The 15933-nt window shown below is 44.9% G+C and overlaps 1 protein-coding gene across 1 annotated transcript in view; it reads right to left on the bottom strand.

Annotated features, from left to right (window-relative positions):
* NRAS (NRAS proto-oncogene, GTPase) overlaps positions 1-13535 on the bottom strand; it is a 47858-nt gene extending 34323 nt beyond the window's left edge. Inside the window, exon 1 of the mRNA XM_073615696.1 lies at positions 13380-13535. The gene's annotated coding sequence lies outside the window, so the exon portion shown is untranslated. The remainder of the gene's footprint in view (positions 1-13379) is intronic.
* Between the last annotated feature and the right edge of the window lie 2398 nt (positions 13536-15933).

Here is a 15933-nt window from a genome sequence, read left to right as displayed (position 1 = left end):
GTATAGTGATTGGCAATAGATGCAGGGATTTTAGTTTTAGCGTGGACTTCCACTTTAATGACACCAGTGGATGCAGCTTGAGAAATGCTTAGACAATGGATTGGTTTTAGAACTCTAAAGCTTTCATAGTATTAGATAAAAGGAAACAAAACAAAAGGTCTACAACATCCATTTAGCAAGCTTCAAGCAGTGTAAAGCTTGTTCAAGCCTGCAAATCTGCAGAGATCAGTACTGACTGACAGGGACAGGTGTGTATAAGGAACGCTGATACCCGAGACAACGCTGATACTCCAAGTTACGGTGCACCCACTACCGCCTGAAAAGACTAGGCAGCAAGGTGGGGGGGGGGGGATGGGGGTTTGCCAAAAATGCCGACCTGACTACCGTACTTTACAGATTATTGGATGCCAAAAATCCACCCCTCTTTCGGCTAATTTGGAGAGCATATACGTCTAATTGCACACGCGCGTATTTATTTGTGCCTGCAACCACTTCACTTATTGCAATCATTGCTGAAGATGAGAAGGCGCTGCTGATGGCTGCGTTTATCAGAGCCTTATGTGAAGTGGCAGAAGGTAAGCAACCAAGTCGCTGTCCTTATGTTCTGCCTTGCAGCCATGGCTTTTAGCGCCACTTGCATACTTGGAAAACCTGTAGGACTCTGGTGGCATGGTTGGATCATAACAGATAACCTCAGGGCAGCCTGGCAGAAGCACCAACCACCAAGCCACTGCGCTGCCCATGCAAAATATGGTTATATCCCTGTACCAACATTTCTAGTGGCACAAGGACACACACTACATAAAATGCAGCAACATGTTGGTGAAAAGGAGTTTAAATATCTACTGCTGACACTTAAAATCTCTGCAGGAGAGCCCCGCTGTGCCCCGTTTAACCACTTCAATACAGGGCATTTTCACCCCCTTCCTACCAGGCCAATTTTCAGCGCTGTAACATTTTGAATGACAATTGCATGGTCATGCAACACTAACCAAATTACATTTTTTTTTCCCCACAAATACAACTTTCTTTTGGTGGCATTTGAGCACCTCTGCGGTTTTTATTTTTTGCACTACTTAAAAAAATTTTTTTTTTTTTCAAAATTTTCGCTCCCCTTTTTTTTTTTTTTTTTTGTACTTTGCACCCCCATACTGCCGGGAAACCAAGGACGTCATACGACGGCCGTCTGGAGGGACAGAGTGTTACTGCGGATGTCATAAGCCTCTTCTGCAGCTTTAGCTACAACAAATTATCCAGAGAAACATCCAACCTTTGGAGTACATCTAGAGCAGGGGTCTCAAACTGGCAGCCCTCCACAAATCCCATGATGCATTGCAAGGTTCACCGTTACAAGCATGACTCCAACAGCCAGAGGCATGATGGGACTTGTAGTTCTGCAACAGCTGGAGTGCCGCCAGTTTGAGACCCATGCTCTAGAGGCTACAGGTTTGCAGTAAGCAGGGGTGAAAAAAACAGCAGCTGGATGTAGCACTAAACCCTGGACCTGAACAACTTAGGGTCCTGGCCAGAGTCTAAGCATAATGCCCCGTACACATGGTCTGAAAGTCGTACGAAAAATGCCGCATTGGAATCGATCGTACGATAATCAGATCATTAGCACAGAGCTTACGAGAGCCGATCAGGACAGTTCATCCGATATTATTCTATCGGACATGCACGGAAATTTTTTTCGTACGATGCTAGTACAGCTATTGTTCGAAAATGCAATACAAATGCATTACAACACATGACATCACTTCCAAATTTTTTTTCTGTCGTGCGGGAATTTGTGACTTTAGTAAACTCATCAGATTCGACGTGAGATTAGCATGCAAAAAAAAACAGATGATCATTCGTCCGATAATCGGATCGTGTGAACGGGGCATAAGAATGCCATGTTAACATAATGTGACTCCACATACAAAACTGGTAGCACAAAAAATGGTTACCACACATATGTAAATATAAAATCTTAGGCCCAAAAGAGACTTGTGCTAAGGCCGTACATTTTCCCTGACACAGATTTATATCACAGAGAATGTGTATGGCAGGATGAACCCTACAGAACTACTGAGGCTTGTAAAGGTCAATTCCCAAGTGAGTGAAGGCATAAAAGTCCTTCATCAAAAAAGCTCTGAAGTTTACACTTCCTCCCTCCCAGCTCTGTACTAGTGGGAAAGGAGAGCTCTGTAAGGCTCCTTTCACAGTGAGGCGCTAAAGTGCTAAAAATAGAGCCTGCAAAGCGCCCTGAAAGAGCTGCTCAATGCACGCCAGTGTGAAAGCCCCTAGGGCTTTCGCACTGGAGCGGTGCGCCTGCAGGGCAGTCATAAAAGTCCTGCAAGCCGCATCTTTGGAGCGCATTAGGAGCGGTGTATTTACCGCTCCTAAAGTGCCCCTTCCCATTGCAAACCCGCCCGCAAACCCTTTTTCGGCCACTAGTGGGGGGTTAAAGCCACACCGCTAGCGCCGCTAAAACGGCACTATATTTAGGGCCGCTGTACCGCCAGTGCCCGCACGCCTCAGTGTGAAAGTAGACAAGTGGAGATTAAACTTCTGCCAGCTGAGTTGTTAATCGACTGCAGGTTGCACCGTATGTAGGAAGGCAAGCCACAACACCTGTGAGACAGCAACACCCAGGCAACAGACAAAAATGCAACTCCATATGCAAACCCAGTAGCACCAAAATGGTTACTACACATCATACCCAAGATGCAAAGTATAACGTTAAACCTTAGGCCTAAAAGACAGTCTTGTGCTAAGGCTGTAAATTTACTATGAGACCGACCTCTTCACTAAGGCTTGTATAGTCAGATTCCAGGTGAGTGAAGACAAAGTATACCGGTAACCAGTCCTCCATCAAGAGCTTAGAGTTGATACTTCATCCTTCTCAGCTCTCTAGTGGTAATGGAAGGTTTCTGTGAGACAGGTGGAGATTAAAAACGTCTGTCAGCTGAAAATAACAGACTGCAGATTGTACCATGTGTAGGGAGGTAAACCAAACCCCTGTGAGGTAACCACACCTAGGTAACAGATAATAGAAAACATAGGGGTAATGTGCTCTGTGAGCCTAGAGAAGATTGGGAAAAAAAAAGCAGTCCTTGCTTAGGCCGGGTTCTTGCTGGTACGACACGACAGTAAGGATGAGCTCGGATGTGTTCGCTAATCACAAGCAGTGAGACGTTTCCCGATCTCTGCAGCCGCACATCGGGAAATGTCTTACTGCCTGTGATTAGCGCAGCCCCGTGCCGACTTCCTGGCGGGCTCTGCATGTGGAGTGTGCGAACACGCCAGAGCTCATCCTTACACGACAGTCGTACCACTTTGGATCCGACTTCGCCCTGCGACTTGAAGTCCAACTTCAATGAACAGAATCCGACTTTGATCCCTGACTATACCAGGCACTGTGTCTGGTATGAATCTTTAGGGGGAACTCCACGCACAATGTAGAAAAAAAAAAACGCATGGGTTCCCCCTCCAAGAGCATACCAGGCCCAGCATCAGAGAATTGATTAATTTCTCTCATTCAGCTCACAGGGTAGCTTTAGTCATCGAAATACCTACTAGCATGGTTTGTTACAAGAGGGAGCTGCCTGATCGGACATGATTTACTATGGGAGAAAAGACTCCAATAACTTTGCAAATTGAGAGAATTGAGAAAACTTTTAAAAGCAAAAAATATAATTTAGGTAAAAAATTTTTTGTTTTTGTTTTATTTAAATAAAGTATTCTGCCTTAAACATTCTCCATACTTATAAGAGGCAGAAAGCAACAAACTACATTGTTTATGTGTTATAAAACAATTAGAGATTGTCTGAGCTAAATATCAAAGTAATATTCAACAGCTGTCCTTATATACAGTCACGTAATAAACTGGTTTGTTTGGTTTCACTGAAACCTGCAGAATGCAAAACAGGAAAATACATAAACAAATTATGTTATTAAGTTGATAAATGGCAACATAACTGCCACTAATGTGAAAACATGCTATAAAATTTGTGTTGGTATTGGAAAAACGAATCTTATTTTGCTTGAGGGCACACAGGACATTACTAAGTACACCTCCAGCAGGACAGGGGCCTCATTTTCTTCCTTCAAGACTGCTAGTCCTGTATTGTACAGGACGATGTCATACAGCCGCAACCAGTCCAACAGGGAAAAAAGCAACCTTGGGGGACCAGTCTGAGCCTCCATTTACTGAGTGTCAGTGTTTTTATGAGATTATGGAGTGTTTCATTCCTTTGTAACTTTGTACTCTTGAGCAGTTTCAGGCTTCAGTGCTTTTGTTTTGTGAAAAGCTGGTTACTAGGAGAAGAGGCAAGGAATCACGCAAACAAGTGTGTTACATGCACATCCTATTGAAGTCTGAAGCCAAAAACGCACAACTCTGCCGCAAATAAGCTCACATGCTTTGATTAACAGACCTCAAGAAACAACAAATGGCCCTTCTGACAATTCACAAAATGCAAAAGTAACATTTTTGTGGATACTCTGCTCCATTCATCTGCAGATCAAAGTGATATGATGTCAGGACAGACAAGAAAAAAAAAATGTTATATATATATATATATATATATATATATATATATATATATATATATATATATATATATATATATATATTTTGAGGCCCTTAGTTTACCCCAATTTGCCCTGTGCTTCACTCTTCGCAAACAGCGTTCCATTGCAGCATACAGTATATGACAGCCAGAGGTTAAAGTGATTGTAAAGTCTTTTTTTTCCTATAAAAATAACCATGTTATACTTATCCACTGCAACAGAGGAGGTTTGTGCAGAGCAGCCCAGATCCTCCTCTTCTCGAGTCCCTTTTCTGTGCTCCTGGCCCCTCCCTCCTGTTCAGTGCCCTCACAGCATGCAGCTTACTATGGGGACACTCTAGCGGAGTCACAGCTCCCTGTGTCCATTTAAACGTGGAGCCGTGGCCCCGTCCCTCTCTCTCCTGATTGGCCAGCCAACTTTGACAGCAGCGGCAACCAACAGTACCGGACGGCTGAGACACTCATGGACAGAGATGGGGCTCAGGTAAGTGTTAGAGGGGCTGAGGGCGGGCTACTGCACACAGAAGGCTTTTTATCTTAATGCATAAAGATAAAAAAAACTTTTGACTTTACAACCCCTTTAAGGCCCACCTGCCATGCTGCCGTATATAGCCACCTAAGACCCATCTACCGAAGATTTACTGCGGCAGAGTGGCCCCGCTGCGGTGGATCATGTACGTGAGCCAGTATTCCCGGGTAGGGGGCTGCCCTGACTGTGCTGTCATTTGCTACAGCTCAAGCTGATCAGCAGGTGCTAGTAGAGCTGCACGATTAATCATTAAAGAATCAGATCGCAATTCTTCCCCCCCTCACGATCTTAAAACATTTTCCTGATTCTATGCAGAGTTCTCCGCTCAAAGCTGATGGAAAAAAAAAAAAAAAAAAAAAACAAACACACCAGGCAACCTGGTGTTTATGACATCACTTAGACCAGAGGTTCTCAGATCCTGTCCTCCGGACCCACTAACAGGCCAGGTTTGCAAGTTAACTGAAATATATCACAGGTGATATAATTTACTGCCAGAAAAACTTACTTAGAACTCCCAAAATTATATTTTATATATATATATATATATTTTTTTTTTTTTTTTTAGCAGAGACCCTAGAGAATAAAATGGCAGTTGTCGCAATATTTTATGTCACACTGTATTTGTGCAGCGGTCTTTCAAACGCAATTTTTTTGGGGGGAAAAAAAAAAAAAAAAAAAACAGTAGTTAGCCCAATTTTTTTTTCTATAATGTGAAAGATGTTACGCCGTGAGAATCGTGATCTTTATTCTAAGCAAAAAAAATCATGATTCTCATTTTGGCCAGAATCCTGCAGCACTAGGTACTAGTCAACGATTTATGGCTGGAACCTGCTGATCGGCTGAGCGGATGACAGGAGAGAGCCCTGTGTATGTAAACACAGGGGCTCTCTGTCAGCAGCAATGTGCCTTTTTTTTTCCTCCCTGCAAAGCAGGGAGGAAAAAAAACTGGCACATTTCTTAGTAACACACAACACAGCAAACACATTGTGAGACACGCGGTCAACACCATAATCGCCCTAGAAGTTAACCTCTTCCCAGCCAGTGTCATTAGTACAGTGAGAGTGTATATTATTAGCACTGTATTAGTGTCACTGGTGATGATCGTTTCAGTTCTCTCTCTGACCCCCCCCCCACCGCGTCAGATTGCTCATCGCACCGATCACCACCATTAGTAGTATAAAAATTCCAGTATCTATACCATAGTTTGTAGACGTTATAACTTTCACACAAACCAATCAATATACACTTAACCAGAGTACACTCTATTACCACTGGGTTGAAAAAAAAAAAAAAAAAAAATGAAAGAGCTCGGGAGGAGCTGCTGTACTAACTATGCAATGTTAGCACAATAGCTCAGTGGGGGAGATCCCTGTACTATGACAAGGTGATGTGCTGATTGGATGTCCATCGGCAGACCTTTTTCGGTCATGCCCCTTCGACAGAAGGCCAGCTACTGTACACATGGGTTGAACGTCGGACGGTTTCTATGGAACCGGCCAATGCTGCCCGATGTTCAGTTTATGTGGATTTTTTTTTTTTTTTTTTTTTTTTTTTACAAAGACATGTAGCAGAATACATTTAGCCAAAATTTATGAAGAAATTTGATTTTTTTTTTTTTATTGGATACGTTTTATAGTAGAAAGTTAAAAATATGTTTTGGGGTTTTTTTAAGTTAGTCTTTTTTCGTTTTTATATATCACAACAAATAAAAAATACAGAGGTGTTCAAATACCACCAAAAGAAAGCTCTGTGTGTACTCAAATTAAATTTATATAATTTTTTTCAGTGTTGCCTGACTGCGACCAGTTAAAGTAGCACAGTGCTAAAAGGCAAAAAATGGCCTGGTCATAGGGGTAAAACCTTCCAGAGCTGAAATGAATATGTGCTTCGCCCGTGGGAACCGACCAACTGCTTCCTCCTCTTTGTTAATATTTTCCTGCAGAATTTTGTTTATTTCTATTTTTCTAACCATTAATATTTATTCCTTTTGTTGCCAGGTCAGTATGTTGTATGGACTTAAAGGGCTGGTAAACCTTTGAGGTTTTTCACCTCTATGTATTGAGTTGAAAAACCTCCTGCAATACTGCAGCCCCCCCGAGCCCCCATTTTACTTACCTGTACCCTATCTCGTCCCGGGGACGGGAACACCAGCAAAAGCCGGTGTCTCGGGTCCTGATTGGATGGATAGCAGCGCAGCCATTGGCTCCCGCTGCTGTCAATCAAATCCAATGACCCGGGCGCTGGGGGGCGGGGATGAGTAATACATTCGGCTTCTATGGACGCCGAATGAATGACTCAGGAGCGCGCCTGCAAGGTAACCCCCCGGGAGAGCACTTCCCCTAGGGGGTTATCTTATGCGGGGATGAGCCAAAAAGGGATCCCAGAAGAGCATATTCAGGGCCACTCTGCGCAAAACGAGCTGCACAGTGGAGGGATAGGTTTGTTATTAAAAAAAAAACAACCAAAGTTTTAGTGTCACTTTAACGGCGGGTGGTATCACACACACAATCCAGTGGCTGCAGACACCGAGATTGCGTGCGAAACTGACAGGCAGACTCCTATCTGTCAGCTGAGAGCATTCGGGCAGCCTCGTTGCTGCCCGATCGCACCCCCGCCCCCCCCGGTACCAGCGCTCCCCCCCGCCGCCCTACCATGCTGCTTAGCAGGCTCCACTTGCCCATCAGTGGGCCCGAGATCTCCATGATGGGTGCCGGCGAGTAGAGGAAAAAGAGAACAGCGGGCACACGTCCGCCCTTCTTGTGAACCGGAAAGCATAGTCTCTTTCGGGTCAAGCTCTCGGTGTCCCTGGCTCGTTGGATGCTTTACAATGCAATTTGCATTGCAAAAACATTCAGAGGAGACATGCAGGGTCTTTAAGACCAGTGGTCATCAACCGTGTCCTCAGGGCCCACTAACAGAACAGGTTTTATGTATTACCTTGGGGAGATGCAATCTAGAATACTGCAATCACTGGAGGAGCAAATGATCTCACCTGTGATGTATTTCAGTTATCTTGCGAACCTGGCCTGTTAGTGGGCCCCGAGGACAGAAGTTGATGACCACTGTTTTAGACCCTGCATATCTCAAGAGAACCTGTCACCTAAAATCATTACATAGAGGTCTGTTTATCTCCCATGTGATGAAAAAAAAAAGTTAACCAAACATGCGTGAAAACGTTGATTTGCAATACACATTACATATCGCCACGCATGCCGGAGAGCAATAATTCTAACACATAACATCCTCCGTAACACTAAACTGATACCTATAGGTGGCTTTTGAAGCGTTGTCTATAGAAAATATAGGGTACTGAAGTTTGTCGTCATTTCACGGGCACACAAAAATTTAAGGTTTGGCATGTTGGGTATCTATTTACGCAGTGCAACCTCATCTTTTATATTTTACCAAAAACGTGGGTAATTTGTTGCGTTTGTTTGCTCTAGAATTCACGTTAGTGTGTTTTTTACTGAAATTTTGCGTGACATAAATTTCAACTATCATTATTTTATTCTCTAGGGCATGGGTACTTAACCTGTGGCCCTCCAGCTGTTGCAAAACTACAAGTCCCATCATGCCTTTGAGAGTCATGCTTGTAACTGTCAGCCTTGCAATACCTCATGGGACTTGTAGTATCGCAACAGCTGGAGGGCCACAGGTTTAGCACCCATGCTCTAGGGTGTCTGCTTTCAGAAAATATATAAATATTTGTGGGTTGTGTGTAATCTTCAGGCCTAAAATGATTTTTTTAAACAGCTGTGCAAAAAATGCAAAAAACGGCTCTGGCAGCGAAAGGGTTAAAGCCTAACTCCAGGAAAATTAAAATATGTCCCCCTGCAAAGTTTAATTGCTTGTTTATTTCTAGCGGGTTTCACAAGTGGCTCTATCAGTTACTCAATTCCTCTTCCCGGGCAACTCCAGCTCTCTCCTCCACCCAAAGGGCCAGCAATAAAGTGGTTTTAAACGCTCAATGGGGCAGGGGGTTATTGCAATAGTGGATTTTTACATTTTCCTGGGGTTGGGCTTTAAACCCATTTTTATTTGGTTTGTTTTTTATCATTATGTCACATAAAAAAAAAAAATAAATAATTGCATTTGTAAATAAAATTTGCAATGCTCAGCGCACAATTCCAGCACACACTAGCTGTGCTGGAATTAATGACTTTTGCTTGCATGTTTGTGATGACATCGCCTGCAAGCCAATCAAAATGCCAAAAACCCATCGACCAGAAGTAGAGGAGAGGATGACATCTGCCGGGGGCAGAAGTAACCGCTGCATCGCTGAAAGGTGAGGGTGCGTACTTTTCGAAGTTCAGTTCCGCTTTGACGTTAGTTAAAGCTAAATTCCAGGAATTCAGCTCTTTTTTAAAAAAATAAATAATGAAGGCACATGGTGTTAAGTCCAGTGAGGTGCAGGACATCTCCTGGGCTTAGCGCTATTATTTATATCTGACATGTTTACAGTACACCTGGAAGGCAGCCATCGCTGTAAATCTGGGGGAGAGACGCTGATCCTTCTGAGCTATGAATATTGAACAGAATAGTCGCTACAGCAGCTATGTCCACCCCAACCCTCTTCCTGCCCAATCCCAGAAGCCTTTGTATTATGTGAACACATTCACAAAATACAAAGACTTCTCATAATGGGCGGCGGGGGGGAGGGTATAGCTGATCTGTGTACCTTGAACCTTGAAGCGCGCAAGTGTAGTTTAAACAGGCACTTTTCTGTTGTTTACGGACAACTGTAGTTCTTACTGGCAACACTGCTTGGGCCCCCCAGTGTGTCAGAACACCAGTGCCCAGTCGCAAGTGCAATCTTGGTAGTTCTGCCACTGTCTGGAGTGTAAATTGCCAGCAGAGTGATAAACCTGTCAGATATAAATAATCCATGCAGCTCCTTGGACTTAATTCATAGTGTGCCTTCACTATTTACAAAGTGACTGAATTACTGGAATTCAGCTTTAAAGGGGTTGTAAAGGCAGAAGGTTTTTTTTATCTTAATGCATTAAGATAAAAAGCCTTGTGTGCAGCAGCCCCACACTTACCTGAGCCCCCTCTCTGTCCAGCGATGTCCACGAGTGTCTCAGCCATCCAGATTCTCCTTCCTGATTGGCACAGACACAGTGGCAGTACCATTGGCTGCCGCTGCTGTCAATCAAGGTCAGCTAGCCAATCAAGGGGGAGAGAGGGGGCGGGGCTGGGGCTGAAGCTCCATGTCTGAATGGACACAGGGAGCTGTGACGCAGCCCCGGTGCCCCCATAGCAAGCGGCTTGCTGTGGAGGCACTGGACAAGGGGGGAGGGGCCAGGATCACAAAAGAGGAACCTGAGAAGAGTTGGATCCGGCCTGCTCTGCGCAAATCCACTTCAACAAAGCAGGCAGGTATAACATGTTTGTTATTTTTATAGGGAAAAAAAATACTTCACAATCACTTAGAATAACATACTTACTGTCCAGATCACCAGGTGAAAATAAAAAAAAAAAAGTAAGAACCTAAATAAAACAAAAAGATGCGGATGCAGCCGCCACACCTAAGAATTGGTAAAATGGAATAGATTACATTTTTGGGTTTAATCCCACTTGAACCTGTTGGCGCGGAGTGCATGTAGATATGCGGTCGCATATTTGCGTGCAATAGCAATGTGCGCACTCCTGGCAGTGACTATAGTGCTAACGGAAACCTCCAGATCGCTGCCTGAGATCAGGAATTTTGTGATCATGCGACGACTGACAGCCAATCACGGCGGACACATGGCCAAAATCCCCCTCCCCGTTTCTCGGCGTTCTAAAGTCCTTAAATGAGTGGCAGGAGCCAGTGCCAAGGGGTAATTGCTGTGAATGCATTCATAAAGGTAAAAACACATACTTTGGTACTAGGCATTTAACCCTTGAAGCAAAGGAGAGGGTGGAGGCACAGAGGTTTTTTGTTTTTTTTTTGTTTTGTTTTTCTTTAAGTTGTTGTGGACAGAGTTGAGCTTTAAAGCTTTGGTGCCCAACCTCTTTGGTATATGGCATGTGGTCCTCAGATCTCAGCAGTCTGTAGTGGGAACAATGGTTAGGGATAATAACATTGATCTCTACCAGCCCCATGTAACATGTTCCCAGTTTCAGACTGTCTTCTGCAGGCATTCCCAGCCAAAAACATAGCATGTACACACTGGGTGACCCTCATTTCCTCTCAAGTACTACATATATTGAACATTATGTGTAGCCTTTGGTGATGTCAGAGGCCAGACTGGAGGCCCCCTTTAGCTCATAAGTGGACAACTGCTTTCTAAACAAAGAAGCTATCAAAACAAAGGGCCGGTTTACTGTCCTTCACACTTTAGGGGGGCCAGACTGTGGCCATTGAGAGTAGAAAAGGTCCTGACATCAGTGGGAGAAAAAGAAATACCCCATCATTGGTTCCAATTGTTGGTGTCATTGGGAGGTATTGTGCCCTGTCAATGGAACTCTGCCCATCGAGAGGAAAACTGGCTTTTTTTTTTTAAAGCGCTCCAAACATGCCCCAAAGATGCTACTTGCAGGACTTTTTGCACCACCTCAGTGTGAAAGCACTAATTGAAATGAATGTTTGAAAGGGGTCTTATAGTGCCCCCAAAGGCCGAATAAAAAGCAAAGGGTTGCAGTTTGGAGACCACTGCTTTATAGACCCCTTTCAGATGTTTTAGCACTAAAAATAGCACCTCTCAAGCCACCCCAGTGAGAAAGTCCGAGTGCTTTCACACTTGGGCGTTATGCTTGCAGGATGGGTAGAAAAGTCCTGCAAGCTGCGTCTTTTGGTCGGTGCAGGAACGCTGTATACACCGCTCCCAAAACGCCCTGCCCATTGAAATAAATGGGCAGCGCCGTAACACGGGCGCCAATAACCCTTTCTTTGGCGGCTAGCGGGGGTTAAAAGCACCCCGCTAGCATCCAAAAAAGCACTGCTATAACAGCGGTAAAGCGCCGCTGAAACTAGCGGCGCTTTACCGCTAACGCCCGGAAAGGGCGCTAAAGCTTGTAGAAACTTTTTAAGTTTTATTTAGGATTACATGAAAAAATATTTTAATTCCCCCCCCCCCCTTTTTCCTAGACAGTATCACCAAACAAAATCCTGTTTGTCCTAGGATAATTAACCGCTTGCCGACCGCCGCGTGAACATTTACATCGGCAGAATGACATGGACAGGCAAATGGGCGTACAGGTACTTCCCTTTAAAATTGCCGCCATGTGGTTGCGCCCGCGAGTGAGATCGCGGGTCCCGCGGACTCGATGTCCGCGGGCATACCCGCGATCGTCTCACGGAGAGGAAGAACGGGGAAATACTAATGTAAACAAGCATTTCCCTGTTCTGCCTTGTGACGGGACACTGATTACCGCTCCCTGTAATCGGGAGCGGTGAGCGGTGATCAGTGTCATGTCACGCGTAGCCCCTCCCCCCCCCAAAGTTAGAATCACTCCCTAGGACACACTTAACCCCTACAGCGCCACCTAGTATTAACCCCTTCACTGCCAGTCACATTTACACAGCAATCAATGCATTTTTAAGTGCACTGATCGCTGTATAAATGTGAACGGTCCCAAAATAACGCCAAAAGTGTACGCCATAATGTCGCCGTCACGATAAAAAAATAGCTGATCGCTGCCATTACTAATTAAAAAAAAAATTATTAATAAAAATGCCATAAAACTATCCCCTATTTTGTAGACGTTATAACTTTTGCGCAAACCAATCAATAATATTATAATTATTGCAATTTTTTTTACCAAAAATATGTAGAATACTGAGGGGGAAAAAAAATGTTTTATATATTTTTGGGGATTTTTATTATAGCAAAAATATTGTTTTTTTTCAAAATTGTCGCTCTTTTTTTGTTTATAGCGCAAAAAATAAAAAACGCAGAGGTGATCAAATACCACCAAAAGAAAGCTCTATTTGTGGGGAAAAAAGGACGTCAATTTTGTTTGGGAGCCACGTCGCACGACCGCGCAATTGTCAGTTAAAGCGACACAGTGCCGAATCGCAAAAAGTGCTCTGGTCTTTGGCCAGTCAAATGGTCCGGGGCTGAAGTGGTTATATAATGACAGAGATATAATAAAAAAAAAGTCAGCCCCACAGGAGGAGTGAGAGAAATTCCCCCAGTATCAGTAGACAGCCCTGGCACTATCACAGGGAAGGGAGGAGGGCTGTAGTAGTGGGGGCTGTAGTAGTGGGGGCTGTAGTGTGGGGAATGAGGAAAGGCTGGGGCACGTGTGAATGGGACAAAAGACATAAACAGAGCTGTGTGCGGGAATTGTGTGTCATGCGGACTCACTCTCCGGGCCGTGCAGTACACGCTCCCCTCCAGGTCCATGCACCGCTCTCCCTCTTCTAGTTCTCGGCTCCCAAGTCTCGGTGCGCCTTCTCAGTCCTGGGCGCACCCTGCCTGCAGCTCTCCTCCCAGCTGCCGCTTCCGCATCCAAATCTCGCGACACTTCACACTCTCCTCACCTCAACGCTGCTAAGTTTATGCACATGACGTAAGTGTTCTCAGGCGGATGGAGTTCGAGAACTATTTCCACGGACTTTTCTGTAAAAAAAATCGATAGTAGACTTCAGTTTGTAAAGTATACGACTTTTTCCTGGGTTTTGTTCTGTCAGGGAAAAGCTGCCAATAAATACTACCATACTCCAATACATGAATGACATGACACGAATCAATAGGTGAAGTAATGGTAGAGCGCTTACAAATCATACTAAACCCTTTCGCTGCCAGAGCCATTTTTTGCACACACGTTTAAAGTGGAGGGTCGCCCTGAAAAAAAAAAAATTGCACCAAAAATCTTAAAAAAATGAAAAAAAAAAAAAAAAAAAATTTGAAAAAAAAAATTTTTAACTTTCCTGAATCCTTGTTGCTAGGCAGTCTTCCTAATCTGCCTCTTCCTTTTCCGTGGCGTGTCCTGTTCCTCGGTGAGCGGCCCCGTTGCCTTCTGGGAACTGTGTGTGTTCCCAGAAAACCACGGGGCCATTCACAGAGCGCCGCGCCGCTCGCACGCAGTAGGAAACTGCCAGTGAAGCCTCAAGGCTCCACTGCCTGTTTCCCTTACTTAGGATGGCGGTGCCAAGAGCCGAGGGACGGGTTGGCCTCGGGCGGCTGACATCGCGGGCACCCAGGACAGGTATATCTACTTATTTAAAGTCAGCAGCTACAGTGTTTGTAGCTGCTGACTTTAAAAAAAAAAAAATTTAGCTGGCCGGAATCCCGCTTTAACTACTTCAATACAGGGCACTTAGGTCCCATTCACACCTGAGCATTGTGTAGCTTGAAGCCTGAAGCTACAAAACGCTTGAGGGGGAAAAAATCCATTATTCTCTATGGAGATGGTTCACATCTCCACTCCAAGTCGCCTGAAGCTCAAACAAGTTCTGGACCCTTTTTTGTCGCTCGAATCAGGCAGATTTGGGCGTCTTCGGAGCATATTCACCCAGGAAGCAGATGACAAAATAGCAACAAAATGATGAAACAGATGATTATTTTTCCTGTTGGCTAATAAAAAAAAAATGCCAAAGCTCAAAAAGGGTACATGGAAAACGCACAAATACACGCAAAAAACGCTACGCACAAGTGTGAATGGGTACTTACACCCCTTTCCTGCCCAAGGCACCAACCCCCCCATGTTGAGGGCATTCGGCCTGGTACGGTTCAGGAGGGAGGGGGGGGGCGCTCGCTCGTCCCCACCCCCATTCCTGACCGGCCAGGCTGCGTGCTTGGATAAGGGTCTGGTATGGATTTGGGGGGACCCCCACGCCATTTTTTCGGCATAGGAGGTTCCCTTCAAGGTCCATACCAGACCTAAGGGCCTGGTATGCTCTTGGAGGGGGAACCCATGCCAGTTTTTCATTTAAAATTTGGCGCGGAGTTCCCCCTCAAGATCATCTGAGCACAAGTCGCGTGCCGAAGTCGGATCATGCGAGACGGCGATCCAACTTTGATCCGACTTCAATGATAGTCAATAGGCTGAAGTAGGATCATAGTCGGACCAAAGTAGTACAGGGAGCATTTCTAAAGTCGGAACGGCTTGTGTCGGACCAGTTAGGACGGCTCCCATAGGGAAACATTGGATTTCACACGTCATGCGACATGAGCTCCCAATGTCGGAGCGTTTGTCGGACCAGTGTGAACCCAGCCTAAGGGTCCTTTCACACGGGACGGATCCGAGATGATCCGCCCCGTGAACATCCGCTTGCTCAGCCGGGATCGCTCTGTGGATCCCCGCTGAGCAGGCAGATGACAGGTCAGTCTCTGCACACTGTGCAGCGATGGACCTGTCACCATGTTGCTCTCCCCTATGGGGGTATGGATGACGACGGACCGTAGAGTCCGTCGTCACCCGATCCGATCCGAAAACGGATGGAAAAGTAGGTTTTTCCTCCGTTACACTTTTTCGGATCAGATCGGGTCGGATGTCAGCGGACATGTCACCACTGACATCCGACGCTCCATAGAGGTCTATGGAGGGTCCGTTCAGGTCCACCTACAAAACTGACAGGCGGACCTGAACGGATCATTCATGTGAAAGAGGCCTAACAAGTCAGGAAAGTACAAATATCCCCCAAATGACCCCTTTTTAGAAAGTAGATATTCCAAGGTATTAAGTAAGTAGCATGGTGAGTTTTTTTAAGTTGTAATTTTTTCCCACAATTCTTTGCAAAATTATGATTTTTTATTTATTTTTTTTTTTTACAAAATTGTCATATTAACAGGTTATGGACATCATGTGCACGTCCCTTTTATCCTTCCATCTCAAGGCCAGCACTTTGTTGCATCTCAATGTTACTCTTTCCCCCCTTCGCAGCTTTTTGTTCGCTAGAGATTGTGGGAAGCCCAT

The sequence above is a fragment of the Aquarana catesbeiana genome, linkage group LG02 (genome assembly GCF_042186555.1).
Source record: "Aquarana catesbeiana isolate 2022-GZ linkage group LG02, ASM4218655v1, whole genome shotgun sequence".
NCBI lineage: Eukaryota > Metazoa > Chordata > Amphibia > Anura > Ranidae > Aquarana > Aquarana catesbeiana.
The sequence above is the reverse complement of the archived record's forward strand: the minus strand, read 5'-3'. Positions and strand labels throughout refer to the sequence as shown.